This window comes from Gallinula chloropus (assembly GCF_964237585.1).
Source record: "Gallinula chloropus genome assembly, chromosome: 1".
NCBI lineage: Eukaryota > Metazoa > Chordata > Aves > Gruiformes > Rallidae > Gallinula > Gallinula chloropus.
The window spans coordinates 34,202,836-34,215,775 of record NC_140085.1 but is presented as its reverse complement, the minus strand read 5'-3'; positions in this window follow the sequence as shown (position 1 = coordinate 34,215,775).

Below are 12,940 nucleotides of genomic sequence, written 5' to 3'. Positions count from 1 at the left end.
TGGCCCCGTTGAGGGACACATGGTCCCCGGGCTCTGCTGGGGATGGGGGCAGAACACACGAGGTTTCCCTGAGGTGGGACAGTGGGGGAAGACAGCCTGTGCCCCCCGGCTGTCCTGTCGAGAAGCCGCCGGGCGGTGCGAGGTGGTAGCAGGCCGACCGTCAACGCCGCAGAACCTTCTGGAGCGCCCCCGCCGTCGGGGGGGGGGTGTGAGGGAGATGAGAGAAGAGAGGGAGGGAGAGAGAAAGGAGGGAAGGAGAGAGAAGGGAGGGAGGGAGGGAGGGAGGGAAAAGGGGGAGGGAAGGCGGGGAAGAGGGGCGGGGCCCGGGGTGGGCAGACGGAGGGGACGCAGAACTGAAAATTTTCCATCACTGCAGTTCTCCCCCCGCCCCCATCCCGCACGTGACGTCAGCGCTCCCCCTCCCCCCAGGCCTGTGAGGGGGAGGGGCGGGGCGGGGCCGGGCCGGGTCGGGAGTGCCGTGCTGCGGCGCCTTCCCTCGCAGCCCGGGGCGAGGGGGTGGCGGCGGTGGCATCGCACCTGCTTCCCTGGGAGCGCGGTGCCGCAGGGTGTGTGCCGCCCGGCTTGGGGCGGCCCCGAACCGGCGCCCGTCCCGCGCCGCGGGCAGGGTGTCCGGGGGAGTGGGGAGTGGGCGCTGGTCGGTCACCGGCCTCCCGGTAACGGGGTTTGAAATGTGCCTCGGCGGTCAGCTCGGGGCGTCCTGGGGCTGGTAAGGGGCGAGGGGAGCAAGGCACAACTCTGGGTGCTTGCGCCCGTGGGGTATTTTAAAGTTGGAGGGCAGTGCCGGGAGGCGGCATCTTCCCCCGGGAGATGCGGCTCCGCAACGACAGGCCATTCGCAGGGGCTGCAGCAACCGGGGGGGTTAAGCAAAGGGCGGCGGGAGCCCCGCTTCGAAGTGCGGTGGCAGTGAGGCGTAGCTGAGCATTGCTGCACGGAGGGGGGTGGGGGGGGGAGGCGATCACACCTTATTGGGGTTGGTTTTTCTTTTTGAAATGGGGACCGCGAACACCTTGTGCGCTTTCTGCTCCCTCCCGTTCTCCAGATGTGAGCAGTTCCGTCAACCTGCAGCGTGCGCCAGAGGGGTCAAGGTGACCCGTTCACCGTGGGCTTCGCTAGGCGAAGAACAAGCGCGGTGACGTGGCCCCTATAGCCTGTTTCGGCCGTTCCGCAGGCACCGGGGGCGGCATCCTTTGCAAGGCAAGCGCGCGGGTTCGCTGCGGGGCGAGGTGCCCCACGTGCGTCTGATAAGTGCAGGAGCCGTCTCCAGAGGTGCCATCTGGTTGCCATGAACAGGACAGCTTTTGTAAAAAAATAAGTTTAAACCGGATTTTACTGCATAATAAAAGTTTTGCTGTGCAAGTGCTTGAACTTTTTTTTTAAAAAAAAAAAGACTAGAACTGATGCAAATAATGGAAAAAGATAACGAGCCTTCGCTGGGCATTTATGAGAAGAAAAATTGGTAAAATACATTTAGGAAGAAAAATTGCTATTTATCTAATGGCCCCATTATTGGAAGGTTCACTGTGCAACATGCGAGTGCAATCTGCACTGCTCCAGAATATTGAGTCTCTCAAATCTTTACCCATGCAGCCTGTTTGATGGTTCAAATGGTCTGCTTTTTCAAGTGGTTTTAAGTAATGCCTCAGTGATTGAATTATAATTTTCCTGACTTTGTGATTGCCAAGAATGTCCTTGGCAAAACATACATACAGTGTGTTTCATCCAATTTTGAAATGTATTTTGTAATCAGAATAATAAAATTTAATATTCATCAGTTCCTCCCACCACAGTTTCAAAGATTTGTTTTCATCGTCTTGCTCTTTTTCCCCCTCCCTTTTTTTTTTCTAGTGTTATGTTCTGTTTTCCTTCCCTTTCTTTTCACCCGCCTTAAATTTCTCAGTCACCCTCATCTTTGTACCTTCTATTTGTTTGCTTTTTATATGGTTCTTTTGTGTGCACTTACTCATTGCAAGCTTCCTTACAACATTTGAGCCTTCAGGACAGTTAAGAATGAACTTCTGGGTTTTTTTCTTTTTTTTTTTTTTTAAATCTAGAGATCCTGTTTCTACTTTATGTGTTCATACCAGCACAATTCTGGCAGCTAAAGACTGCTAATATTTTTTTTTCTTTTTTTTTTTATATTGAAAAACAGGTTTCTGTATTTTCTTGAATATAGAGCTGTGGGGCAATGTCTCTTGTTCTTAGTCAGGTTCCCCTAGCTGAAAGACCTTGTAATCATTTAGGAGGTGATGCTTTACGCTTTCGAAACAAAGCAAACCCAGACAAACAAAAATCAGGTATGTTATTGTAAGGATGTTGTAAAAAGAAGCTATGAGTTAATCTTGAGTTAGGTGTTGTAAAAAAGGAACTGCCTTCAGTTGTGCAGGCAGAAAGGACCTAGAGTTTTCAATGTATTATACAGGAAGGTAACAGGGGTTTTGCAGCGGAAGAGCTGCTCTGCACTTCTGAACGTCTGTTTGCAGCTGAGACTACGCTGTGGATTCACCCTGCCCTGTGACATGGCATACCAGTGCCCAGCCTGCGAATGGTTTTGTTTTAAATTGCATTAGTTGGTTTTATGTTTAGGAAAAGAAGCAGTAGCTGGCAAGTGCCTGTGCTTTTTTCTTTGCTCGTGTTCTAGCAAATAAAAGGCCTTTATAATATGGGAGGGTTTTGTTTCATGCTATTTCTTCCTACGTATGTAAACAAACCTGGTGGAATACTGTAAAGCTGTTTTGTAGCACATGCCCAGTAGAGTAATATATGTTTATGGTACGCATCGAAAACGTGTATGTACAATAATACTGTAAAAGTCAAGTCCATCCACATGGTTTTTAGATGATGCTTCCTTAATTGCCCAAAGAATATCTAATGGAATATGTAATAGGTCATGTCAAAGCAATCTGTACTAATAGCTACGTAACATTCATTCTGCTGGGTATCAATGATGTAAAAATCCCAACAGAGTAAGGATCTGCATGGGGTGAAATCCTTATTATTGGGAAGGATGATAATGCAAAGTAGGGACCAAGACCCATAGTGTGTCCCAACTGAGGTGTCTGCACAAGTGCTTCCCAAGGAAGAGCTGCAAGGGTGGGTGAGTGGGGGAAACGAGGATTCATGGCTTTGCTGCATGGGCTCGGTGGTCCACAGAGATACAGGCGGAGCTGAGGGTTCCACCAATCCTCCAACCAGTTTGGTTCATTATTCTTACCTCACATGGACTGCCTGTGGCGTGCAATTAATGAAATTACAGGTTCTGATTATGTGCTTTCTCAAACAAAACCTCCACTGAAGCCAAGAGGTATTACGAGTGTGTAAGGAATGCAGGGTTGCATATCCTGCCTCTTGGGCTTTGTGATGGTGAGTTGGAGTTACATATTAAACTCGGTTTAAGCCTTAATTTTTTCCCTCTGTGTTTATCCTAGCCTAGTTTCAGTTTTGCAATAGGAAAACAACAAAATCACTATGTTCAAGACACAAGCAACAGCATTCTTTTAAAAAATAGTACATTTACTATAATTATATTTTGGATTCAGGCCAAAAATAGGGAGAGATTCTGAGTCTGACTTTTAAAGCCATATGATTGTGCTGTTATGCTGCAATAAGCTCAAAACAGTGGGTGCTGCATGAGGTATATAGTACTAGTCATCCACAAGAAATTGTCAGCCTTAAATGGACATCGCCAGCTGCTATAAAAATAATTTTTACTTTATAATTTTAACCCTGTAACATTTTTAGGGGGGTTAAAAATAGCATTTCCCCACTAATCTTGATTCATCTTTTCCACTCAGCAAACACTGTTTGTTTTTTCCTGTGTGAAATTAACATAAGTTTTAAAGTGTGTGTATACATATATATATATAGTTTGTTTGTTTTGGGGTATAGTACAAATCTAGAAAAGCTTTGGGAACGGCATTTGTTAATGATCTGACACTGTCATTTTCTATAAGCCATCCCACATATTTTTGTTTATAACCTTATGGGAATAAGAACTACTATTTTGGTTCTTTCACCGTTTGCTGGTGGCAGAGAGTACAATTTAAGATACACAGTTGGAATCCCGGAGATGTTGTTGCCATAATTGCAGCAGTCTGTACATCAGCATCACTTATTATGTCAGCAAATCTTTGAGGATATTGTTTGTCAATTAAATGATACTTCACATCTTGGAAAAGTCACTCGGATTTTTGTGGCTCCCTTAAAGATAGTATAAGTTTAAGAAACTAGTCAGACTTCTCTAGGCAAAGCTCTGTGCAAGAGCTGTGTTCACAAGGGAACAAAACTGGAGTAATTGTGTAGTTACGGAGATGATTCTGTGCTTTACCAGTTAGAATTAAGTGTGGATACACTGATGGGACAAAAAAGGGCAAACTAGGGCAGGAGATCAGTGAGCACTGTACTTTGATGATGGGGAGGGGTGCTCCTGGGTCCCTCCAGGGCAGTCTGTGGCTAGGATGTTGGATTAGTTCTGTTGTGCAGCATGTGTTATAGTCGGGTGGATGAGGAACTCTGTGTTATCACCAGGTGTGAGTATAATTTGCCACAGGTTGTTATTGTTCCCCTTTCATAGTGCTTTTGTCAATAAACTGTCCTTGTCCCAACTCAGGAGGCTCTGTTTCTCCTCTGGGAGCGAGCGAGCGGCATGTGGTGCTCAGCCACTGCTTGGGGCAGAACCACCACAGATGGCTTGAAGAATTGAGGACTTTGTGGACAACTGCCATTGTCTTCTGAATATAATTCAACTTTCCATCTCCACTACATAAAGCACAAGAATGGCTGCTGATAGGATCACAAAAGGTCCCTAAAATCTGGTACATGTTTTCTGGCAGTGGTTGGCGGAGTGTTACTCCGGTGAGAAAGGGCAGGAAAGAGCATAGAGCCATGCAGCTATGTGTTCTAGCAGTGTGATGTTTAAGATTTACTGAGTCAAAGGCTGTATCCATGTGTTTGTATGTAATATTTTCTGGTACTCATCTGCATGAAATCGTTGAATCACTTTTGAACCCATGTATAATTTGATGCTTATCATAAGTGGTGGCAAAACTTACTTAGGCATTTATGAAAGGTTCTTTCATACGGTTTGTGCTCCCCCCAACTTCTTCCTGATCAGTTCGAGATCCCCATGTTTTTGCACAGTAACAGTTGGATTTTACAAACCTTTATTATACTTTGCATGGTCATCTTTCTTGATGCTGAGGAATCCTAGTCAATCTGATAGGTAGAAACTGTTTTGTATCTTCTGTTCCCCTGGATTCCTGTTCTAGAGAAAATAAAATTGGCTCACATCTTCCAAATGTCTTCTCATTTGTTAGGGAATAAAACTTAGGTCTGGAGTCTCCTATGAAGTGTCAGTAAGGAGATTTTACCTTACAATTTTTGCTGTTCAGACTTAGTTGAGTCCTTGCTGTAGGTTTGCATATTCTACATTGGCTGGTGTCCGCATGTAGAAAATTTGTAGCCATTTATTATTTATTTTAGAAAGGTGGGCTTTAGTTTTAAATAATCAGGAGCAACTTTTTCCAGGTGGGAAAAAAAAATCACCCTTCTGCCTGAGTGTGTACGGTTTTTCAGTGAGAAAAATGGACATTTTTAACTTATCTTTGTGGATCAGTTCCTGGAAAAAATGAGAAATGCTTAATTAATCCAGTTTATATAGCCTCCCTTACATGTAACGGGAAGATCTGAGTTGGAGAAAAAATTATTGGAGAAATAATTGTTGGAGAAAAAATTATTGCAGAAATTCGGAGTGGTGGGAAGGACATTTTTGTTTACATACATACTGGAGAATTTCCTTGTGTGCAAAGAAATCACCCCTCCTGTTTATCTCCTGTGTGCAGAGCCCTTTTGTGGAATAGGCAGCTGCTGAGTCACGCTTTCGCTGAATGACTGACAACCCCCCTTCCTACCAAGAATTGGTAGACTCTCTCGCCTGTGTATCAGGCGGGCAGCGTTACACCACTCCCTTAGGAAATGAAAGCATGACACGACATTATAGCTGACTTCATTGAAAATGCTATGAGCAGGAGGATGGAAATGCATTTATGCAGCCATGTAAAGCAAACCAAAAATCTATTCACATTAAATTATTCACTGCCAGTAATGACTCGTTATTAAAGAAAATAATATGATAGTGTTCATTTCGATGTGCTGAAGTAGCAGTTTTGCAGTGCAGTTATTCAGAGGGGGGTTTGCCTGAATATATGAGTAGCAATAGATCTAAGAGAGAGACGTGGTGCTCTCTGTTGGCAATGTTTCCTGAACAAAGAAAAATATGTACGTAACTAGAGTGGTTAAGTCTGAACCTAGATAATCTACATTTTATGATACCAATATATAACCTATATTGAATAGCTTGTGAGGCCAAAATAAATTATGAGAAGCTGTAAACATTGCCTTCCTCTTCATAAATGTAGGAAGGTTTTATTATGGAGCCATAAATATGTCCAATACATTTATTTCGTCTTCCTATATGATGTTTTAAATTCTCTATTCCCTGAGTGTATAAGTACATTTGGATTGTGACAAGCAGAATCCAGTTTACATTTACAGAAATATCTGCGGCTATTACTTACTTTAAAATCCTTTAAGTAGTTAGTTTATGTTGCTGCTAGAACCATAATTATTCCATAAGCAGCGTGGTACTTCACGTTTCACTGAGCCATTTGCTTTTTTGTGAAACGTATAGGTATAATCTTTTAACGGAGACTGAGATTTACCTTTGGCCATTAGAGATTTTACCATCATTTGTCATGTAAACACATGTCTTCTCTGAGATTTATTGTACTCCCATGGTAGTCCATAAAGAGGTTTGTCAGTGCATTCAGCAGGGAAAGAGCAAGTGCATTTATTTGGTATTTGCTGTGGAGGTGCTTATTATACCATTCTTCTGATGGCCTTCTTTGGATTGAAAAAAGGTTATGGTATGAACTTCAGGTTGCTTGGGTTTTCTGTAGCCCAAGAGTACCTCAGTTGCCATAACACTGAGAGTTTGCTGTGTGGGAAAGTGACTCATCTGAATAGAGTCATACGGTCTTCACGTGAATGATTTGGTGTGCGTACCGAAGGTTTGGCAGGACTGGACATGATGAATTTCATGCTGCGGTATTTCTGATAGAGTACACTTGATGGAAATAATGGCACTGGAATTTGGTATGTCACGGGATTGCCACACTAGGAAATCTTAAGCTTTCTCAGTTGTGTGACATGAAAAAGTAACTAAAAATCGGCACAAGTTATCTGAAGAGTTTTTAAATAGCAGACAGTTCTATAAATAGCTAATGTGGCTAGAACAAACAGTGATATTTTGTAGTTTAACTCTTGGTTAGCAGACATGTGGAACAACCTACGTAACTCACAACCGCCCTGAATTAAGAAACACAGAAAGTCCAGGACACAAAATGTCCTTTTTATTCCACAGAAAGTACGTGTGCATGCGCAGCCAAGCACGTGCAGGCAAACTTAAGAGCATGTGATATTGGTTGCCATTAATGAACAATGGATGGAATCCCTTCATCAGAAATTTAGGATCATTTAAAGTATCATCTTGAGAGATACTGGTAAGTAGATTCACTAATTCATGTCAAAATAGGTAATGCATATTTAAAAAGAGAAACATGGTTTTGATGGGACTTTTAAGTTAATCATGGCTAATGGGTGCTATTCTTAAACACAATTTGTTCCTTTCTGTTCTGATTGCTAAGTTATTTTTAACATCGTGTTAGTTTACAGAACCCCTCAAAGCCATGAACTAATTTGATGTGATTTTCTAGTAAAAGGTCTGAATGGAAGAATCTCACAGAGAAATAAAATTGCTGAGAAATGAAAATTTTGCTCTAGGATGAAAGGAATGTAGAATAGTTACTCTATCAGTGTATTAGACATCCCCATAATTTATTATTTTTTAAAAAAGCTTTAAAATATTCTTTATTTTAATATTTTTGGGATTGTACATAAAAAAAGAGAGAAACTCAGGGCTCTTCACTGTTGCCAAGGTGGACTTGGAAAACACACAGATTTAGAATGGGGTTTTTTTTCCTCTTATGGAAGATCTATGGGACAGTATCACAGTAGAAAGAATAACTGTCCTATGCAAAATAATACAAGCACGTAGAAAAGGAAACAAAACTAAGAGTGCTACATTTTCACACCTGAATGTGTGAACATTTGAGTGCCAGCAAACCCTAGGGTTTAGGCTGTCAGCTTCGCTTCTTGCCATTGACCTTACATCCAGGACTCACTACCTCACTCCTCGGATCAGACTGACACCTTGTAAATCCTTAACAACTCAGAAAAAACTTACCTGTAGTTTTTGATTTTATGCAAAGTTTGGAAACCTATTGTGAGGCTTTCTAAGACAAAAATGAGACTAGAGGCAGAGGAGAGCTCATTAGAAGGAGTCATGGAGAGAGGCAAGAAAGTGATGAAGAGGCCAGATTATTGCTTTGTTCACTAAATTACCATTGAGATCTTGTAATGGACCTCTTGTGATATTCCCTAGGCTGAGTTCTTGCCTGCACGTATATAATTTTGTTGCCAGTCACTGGCACAAAATGGTCATATGCCATCTTCCCAAAAATCGAAGGAGCGTGGAGTGTAAAGCTATCTATCACTAGCACAAAGCCCCTTTAGCAGCTCATTTTTCATGTATTCCCAATGTCCCTAAAGGTCTGTGACAACACAGAAGGGGCCGTACCTCTGCATCCCGTCTTGTCCTGGTAATTCTTTTGCTGTTGGAACACAATCGCCTCGAGCAATGGGAGGAAGCACAGAGCAGCACCTAGGTATTAACTGGCCATGAGTTAGTGCCAGGGTCAGGATGTTACCTCTTTGCTTGTGAATTGGGTCCTATAAGGGCCCACCCTCTGCAGTAAAAGGAATGCTGAAACCTGTGTTGTTTTGTACAGGCTGTTGCTGCCCTGAGCAACCTCCCCTGAGATCCTCACCCCCACCCTGCCCAGATCTGGACATCGTGTCTTGCTTGTGTGGTGGTGTTAGTGTGGTTGTGTCCGCCTCTGTTTCTTACAGTCTGGGTTCACTGGCTGCCTTCCCAGCTGGACCCTGGACCCACATCACAGGCAGCCTTGTCCATAGCCGGTTTCCTGGCTGGACCTTGAACTGCCAGCCTTGACCTGAGTGGTCTCCTGCAGGAACACCTGGCTGCACCCCCTTGACGGACCATGGACCTAGTTCATTACCCATGTCTGGGACTGTTGGTGAACCATGACCTGACCACCACACTGCCCTGTTGCTGGGGGTGCTGGTGGTCTCTGCCTGCCTGCCCTGGGGTGCCTGTGGGCTCCTAGCTCATCCTCCCTTGTGGCATGCATGGGATTTGAACCAATAAAACCATTGTGTGACTGGGCAGTGGAGGGTGCAACTAAATCTGACAGTGCTAAGCGCTGACACAGCTTTCCTTCCTTTTTGGATCCTGACAGCTTGTTTCATCCTTCTTTCAGATGTATTCAAAGTCTTTCTGCTGCTTTTATGTTTACAACTGCTGTAAAGTTTTTACAAAGAAAAAGGTATTCATATCTTATCTTGATACTGCCTAACTTCACCCAGCAGCCTGGCAAGAGCACACCCGACTGCTATAAACGCCTTCATAGTCTGCTGACCTTCATGGCTCCTGGAAAGATGGTGCATCTTCATGCTACCCAGCTTTATATCGATAACTCTCAGTACATGCAGCAGAAATAAATGTTTTTCCAGAATGTTACAGCACTTCAAGACACCTTTTAGTGCTGTGGGGATTTTGTATTTACATAATATTATGTTGGTTGTAGTTGAAGACTTTCAGTAGGGATTTGCCCCCCAAATCCTGCAGTTGTTAAAAGGAAGGTATGGGAGTGTCTGTGTGTAGAGTCACTACAGGCTTTTGTGGGTAAACAAATACTTTCTCACCGAGTGCTACACTTAAAAAAAAAAAAAAAAAAGTTCAAGTCTGAAGCTCTAACTGCTTATAAATCATGATGAAGACAGTATTGGATTATGACGATCTATTTTTAATGGATACCTTAGTTAATAGGTTTCTATGTGAGCATCTAAACCAGCATTAAGGGAACATCCTTTGCATTTTAAAGTAGAGTTGATCTTCTTTCTTATCCAGTATGAAACTTCAAGCTAAAAAATATTGAAGAACAGTAAGGTCTTACATTAGTTTATAGAGTGCAAAACATACTGATACATGGTAATATCTACTCTCAAGGTTTTGTATTCCTTATTATAGGGTGAATTAAACCTGCAGAATTCTACTTCTATAAATTAACAGAATTATATTAAAATACTTGTATTTTAAAAGCAAATAGAATCGTTGCACTTTGCAAAATTAACAAATATTCTTGTTATTATATGTCCATACAGCATAGACAGTTGCAATAATCAGGCTGTTGAGTCTTTTAATGATTATCAGAACACGTCTGACTAATTTAGCCTTTCATCTATCTTCGGATAATCATGTAGAGCCTAGGCACATAGGAATGTTGAACAGATAGTATAATTGGTACTGTAAATCTGAGTGGGCAGGCAGTTGGATTTTCTTCAGTCAGTTCTTCCTAGCCACTGTCTTTGAAGCAGTAATCCTTCTGAGCCAACCATGGTCTCAGATTCCAAACATACATTAATGCCATGATAAGAAACTTGCTGTGGAAAGGTTGTGCTGCGTTGGGGTGTTGCGGCTCCCACAGCCAAACCGGCTGTCAAGTTTCCTCGTTTGTTTCAGTACAGAGTCAATGGCTTTCCAGGATAATTTTAAACAACCCAAGCCATTTTGCATGAAATGCATAAAGAAGGCTCACATGTCTTTCATCAGCTCAGCTCTGGACTGTCTATCACTAAATTTGTGATTAGAAACATCTGGTGACTGGTAACTTGCAGCTGGGCTGAGTTGAGATACACGGTGTGTTCTGGGGCGCAAATGCAGGGAAGAGAAGAGACCTGGGATGGTGTGATCTGCTCGACTTTTGTTAGTGGTTTCACTTTTAGTGGGGTGTGTATGTCCTGGAGATTGGTGGAGTCAGCAGGGCCCTTGCAGGCACACAGGCATTAGGATGGGGACCCAAGTTTGTAGTCTCTCATGCCCAGTGTTGTCTCGAACATTTAAAACTTATTTTTGTTTAAATATTCAATTATAATTATTATCTTCTTTTAAACTAGCAAAGCTGAAAGACTGAAGGTTAATAAAACTTGTAGTTTTCTTCTGATACTTGAACAAGTGCTGCTTATGTCAGACGCATTGAAGAGATGTAGGAAAAGAGCTATCAACCTTAAAAATTTTTGTTTCCACTTCTCATTTTCATCCATTTCTACAACCAGATATCATTAATACCATGCCATGCCTAAATATACAAGCAAAATAGTCTCAAAATTTTCCCGAGATTAGCTGACAGAAACGTTTGTAATGACATGTGCATTCTTAAGCCTAGTATTTCACCGTTCTCCAAGTCTATAAATAAAACATGATGTGAGCAAGAAGGGATATTCTTGCCTTTCTATTTTTATAAATCTCCCATTTCCAATGGGAACGAAACACAAAATGACTAAACTTTGGTCACCCTGTGCTGCTCCTGATCTTCATGTTAGTATATTACTAAGGAAGACATTCCTTATTTTGGATGAAGTAAATACTTTCTGTGAAACTATAAATTTATTTACATGCTTAAAGTTGCACAGTGGCTCGTTCAGCCAATCAGTTGTATATTCACCTTTGGCTGCTGTACATGCGAAACCTGAAATTCAAACTCTGGTTCCTTCCTTCCATCCTTCCACTCAAACACCATTCTTCACTGTATGTCTCAGACTTTTGTTCCTACGCCCAGCTGTCTTTCTTTGGCCTGAAGACAGCTACACTTGAATGATATGGTAAAACTTATCCTCTAACAGTTGTATGATCTGAAATTACTCTGGTGGAATTGTACTTTTGTAGGTGTAAGATAGTAATCATATACATGAGGAGCAGGCATTGACTTACACCACTATTAGTGTACAAGTGGTGCGAGACAGAGTCCATATCGAGGCAGATTCTCTGCTAATGTAACGTTATTGCCTGTAACTGGTCAGAGAATTTATTCCAGACTATCTGTGCAAGCCTTCCTCTAAGTTTAAAAAGCCAGATGATGCCTTTCTCTGCACATGCACTTGTGAATGAAATCAATGACAGAGACGTGCTCCTTTCTGTACAGGAGAAGTATTTGACACAAAGCATTACCTTCTTTTCTCTTGCCAACTTTGCCAATACCAGCAAATATGTTCCCAAGAAAAGGGATAATTCAATTAAAACCCCAGTTAGAATTTATCTAGATGAAAAAAAAGTGAACACTGAGCCCACCCTGAAGTCCAAAGAGCAGGTTCTGGTTAATTGGAGGCCTAACGAGCCAGTCTGCTTCCTTTTGTGGGTGGTGGGAAAATAGTTACAATAATTAATCTGTTCTATCTCTGTAGCTAAAATTCTCCTGTGGGAAAAAAATGTTCCAAGAAAAAAAATTTTCTTTGAAGTACAAGGTGAATACGTTATTCTAAAACGTTGTATCTACACAAGAAACAGTTTTTGATAAAGCTTGTTGATTCATTTTGTTTTACTGAATGTTGCATTAAAGAATTAATAGAAAATAGACAAAGGAAATGGCTCTTGAAAGCCTGCTAGTCCATCCTCTGTTCTGAAGGCTTATCAAAGGACGTCTAAACCATTCTTGGCAGAGATTTATCCAATTCTCCCTTGTTGCAACTTATGTCCCCTACCATCTGCTCTCTGTGCAGTAGCCTTTTACACATCTGAAGGCCATTATCATGTCCCCTCACAACCTTCTCATTTGTAGATGACGGAAACCCCCATCCTTTCAGTGTTTCCCAGGCTGTACCTGCTTTCCTATGCACACTCTCCATTGATTTCTGGCATTCCTGGACATGATGCTTCAGACAAGATAGT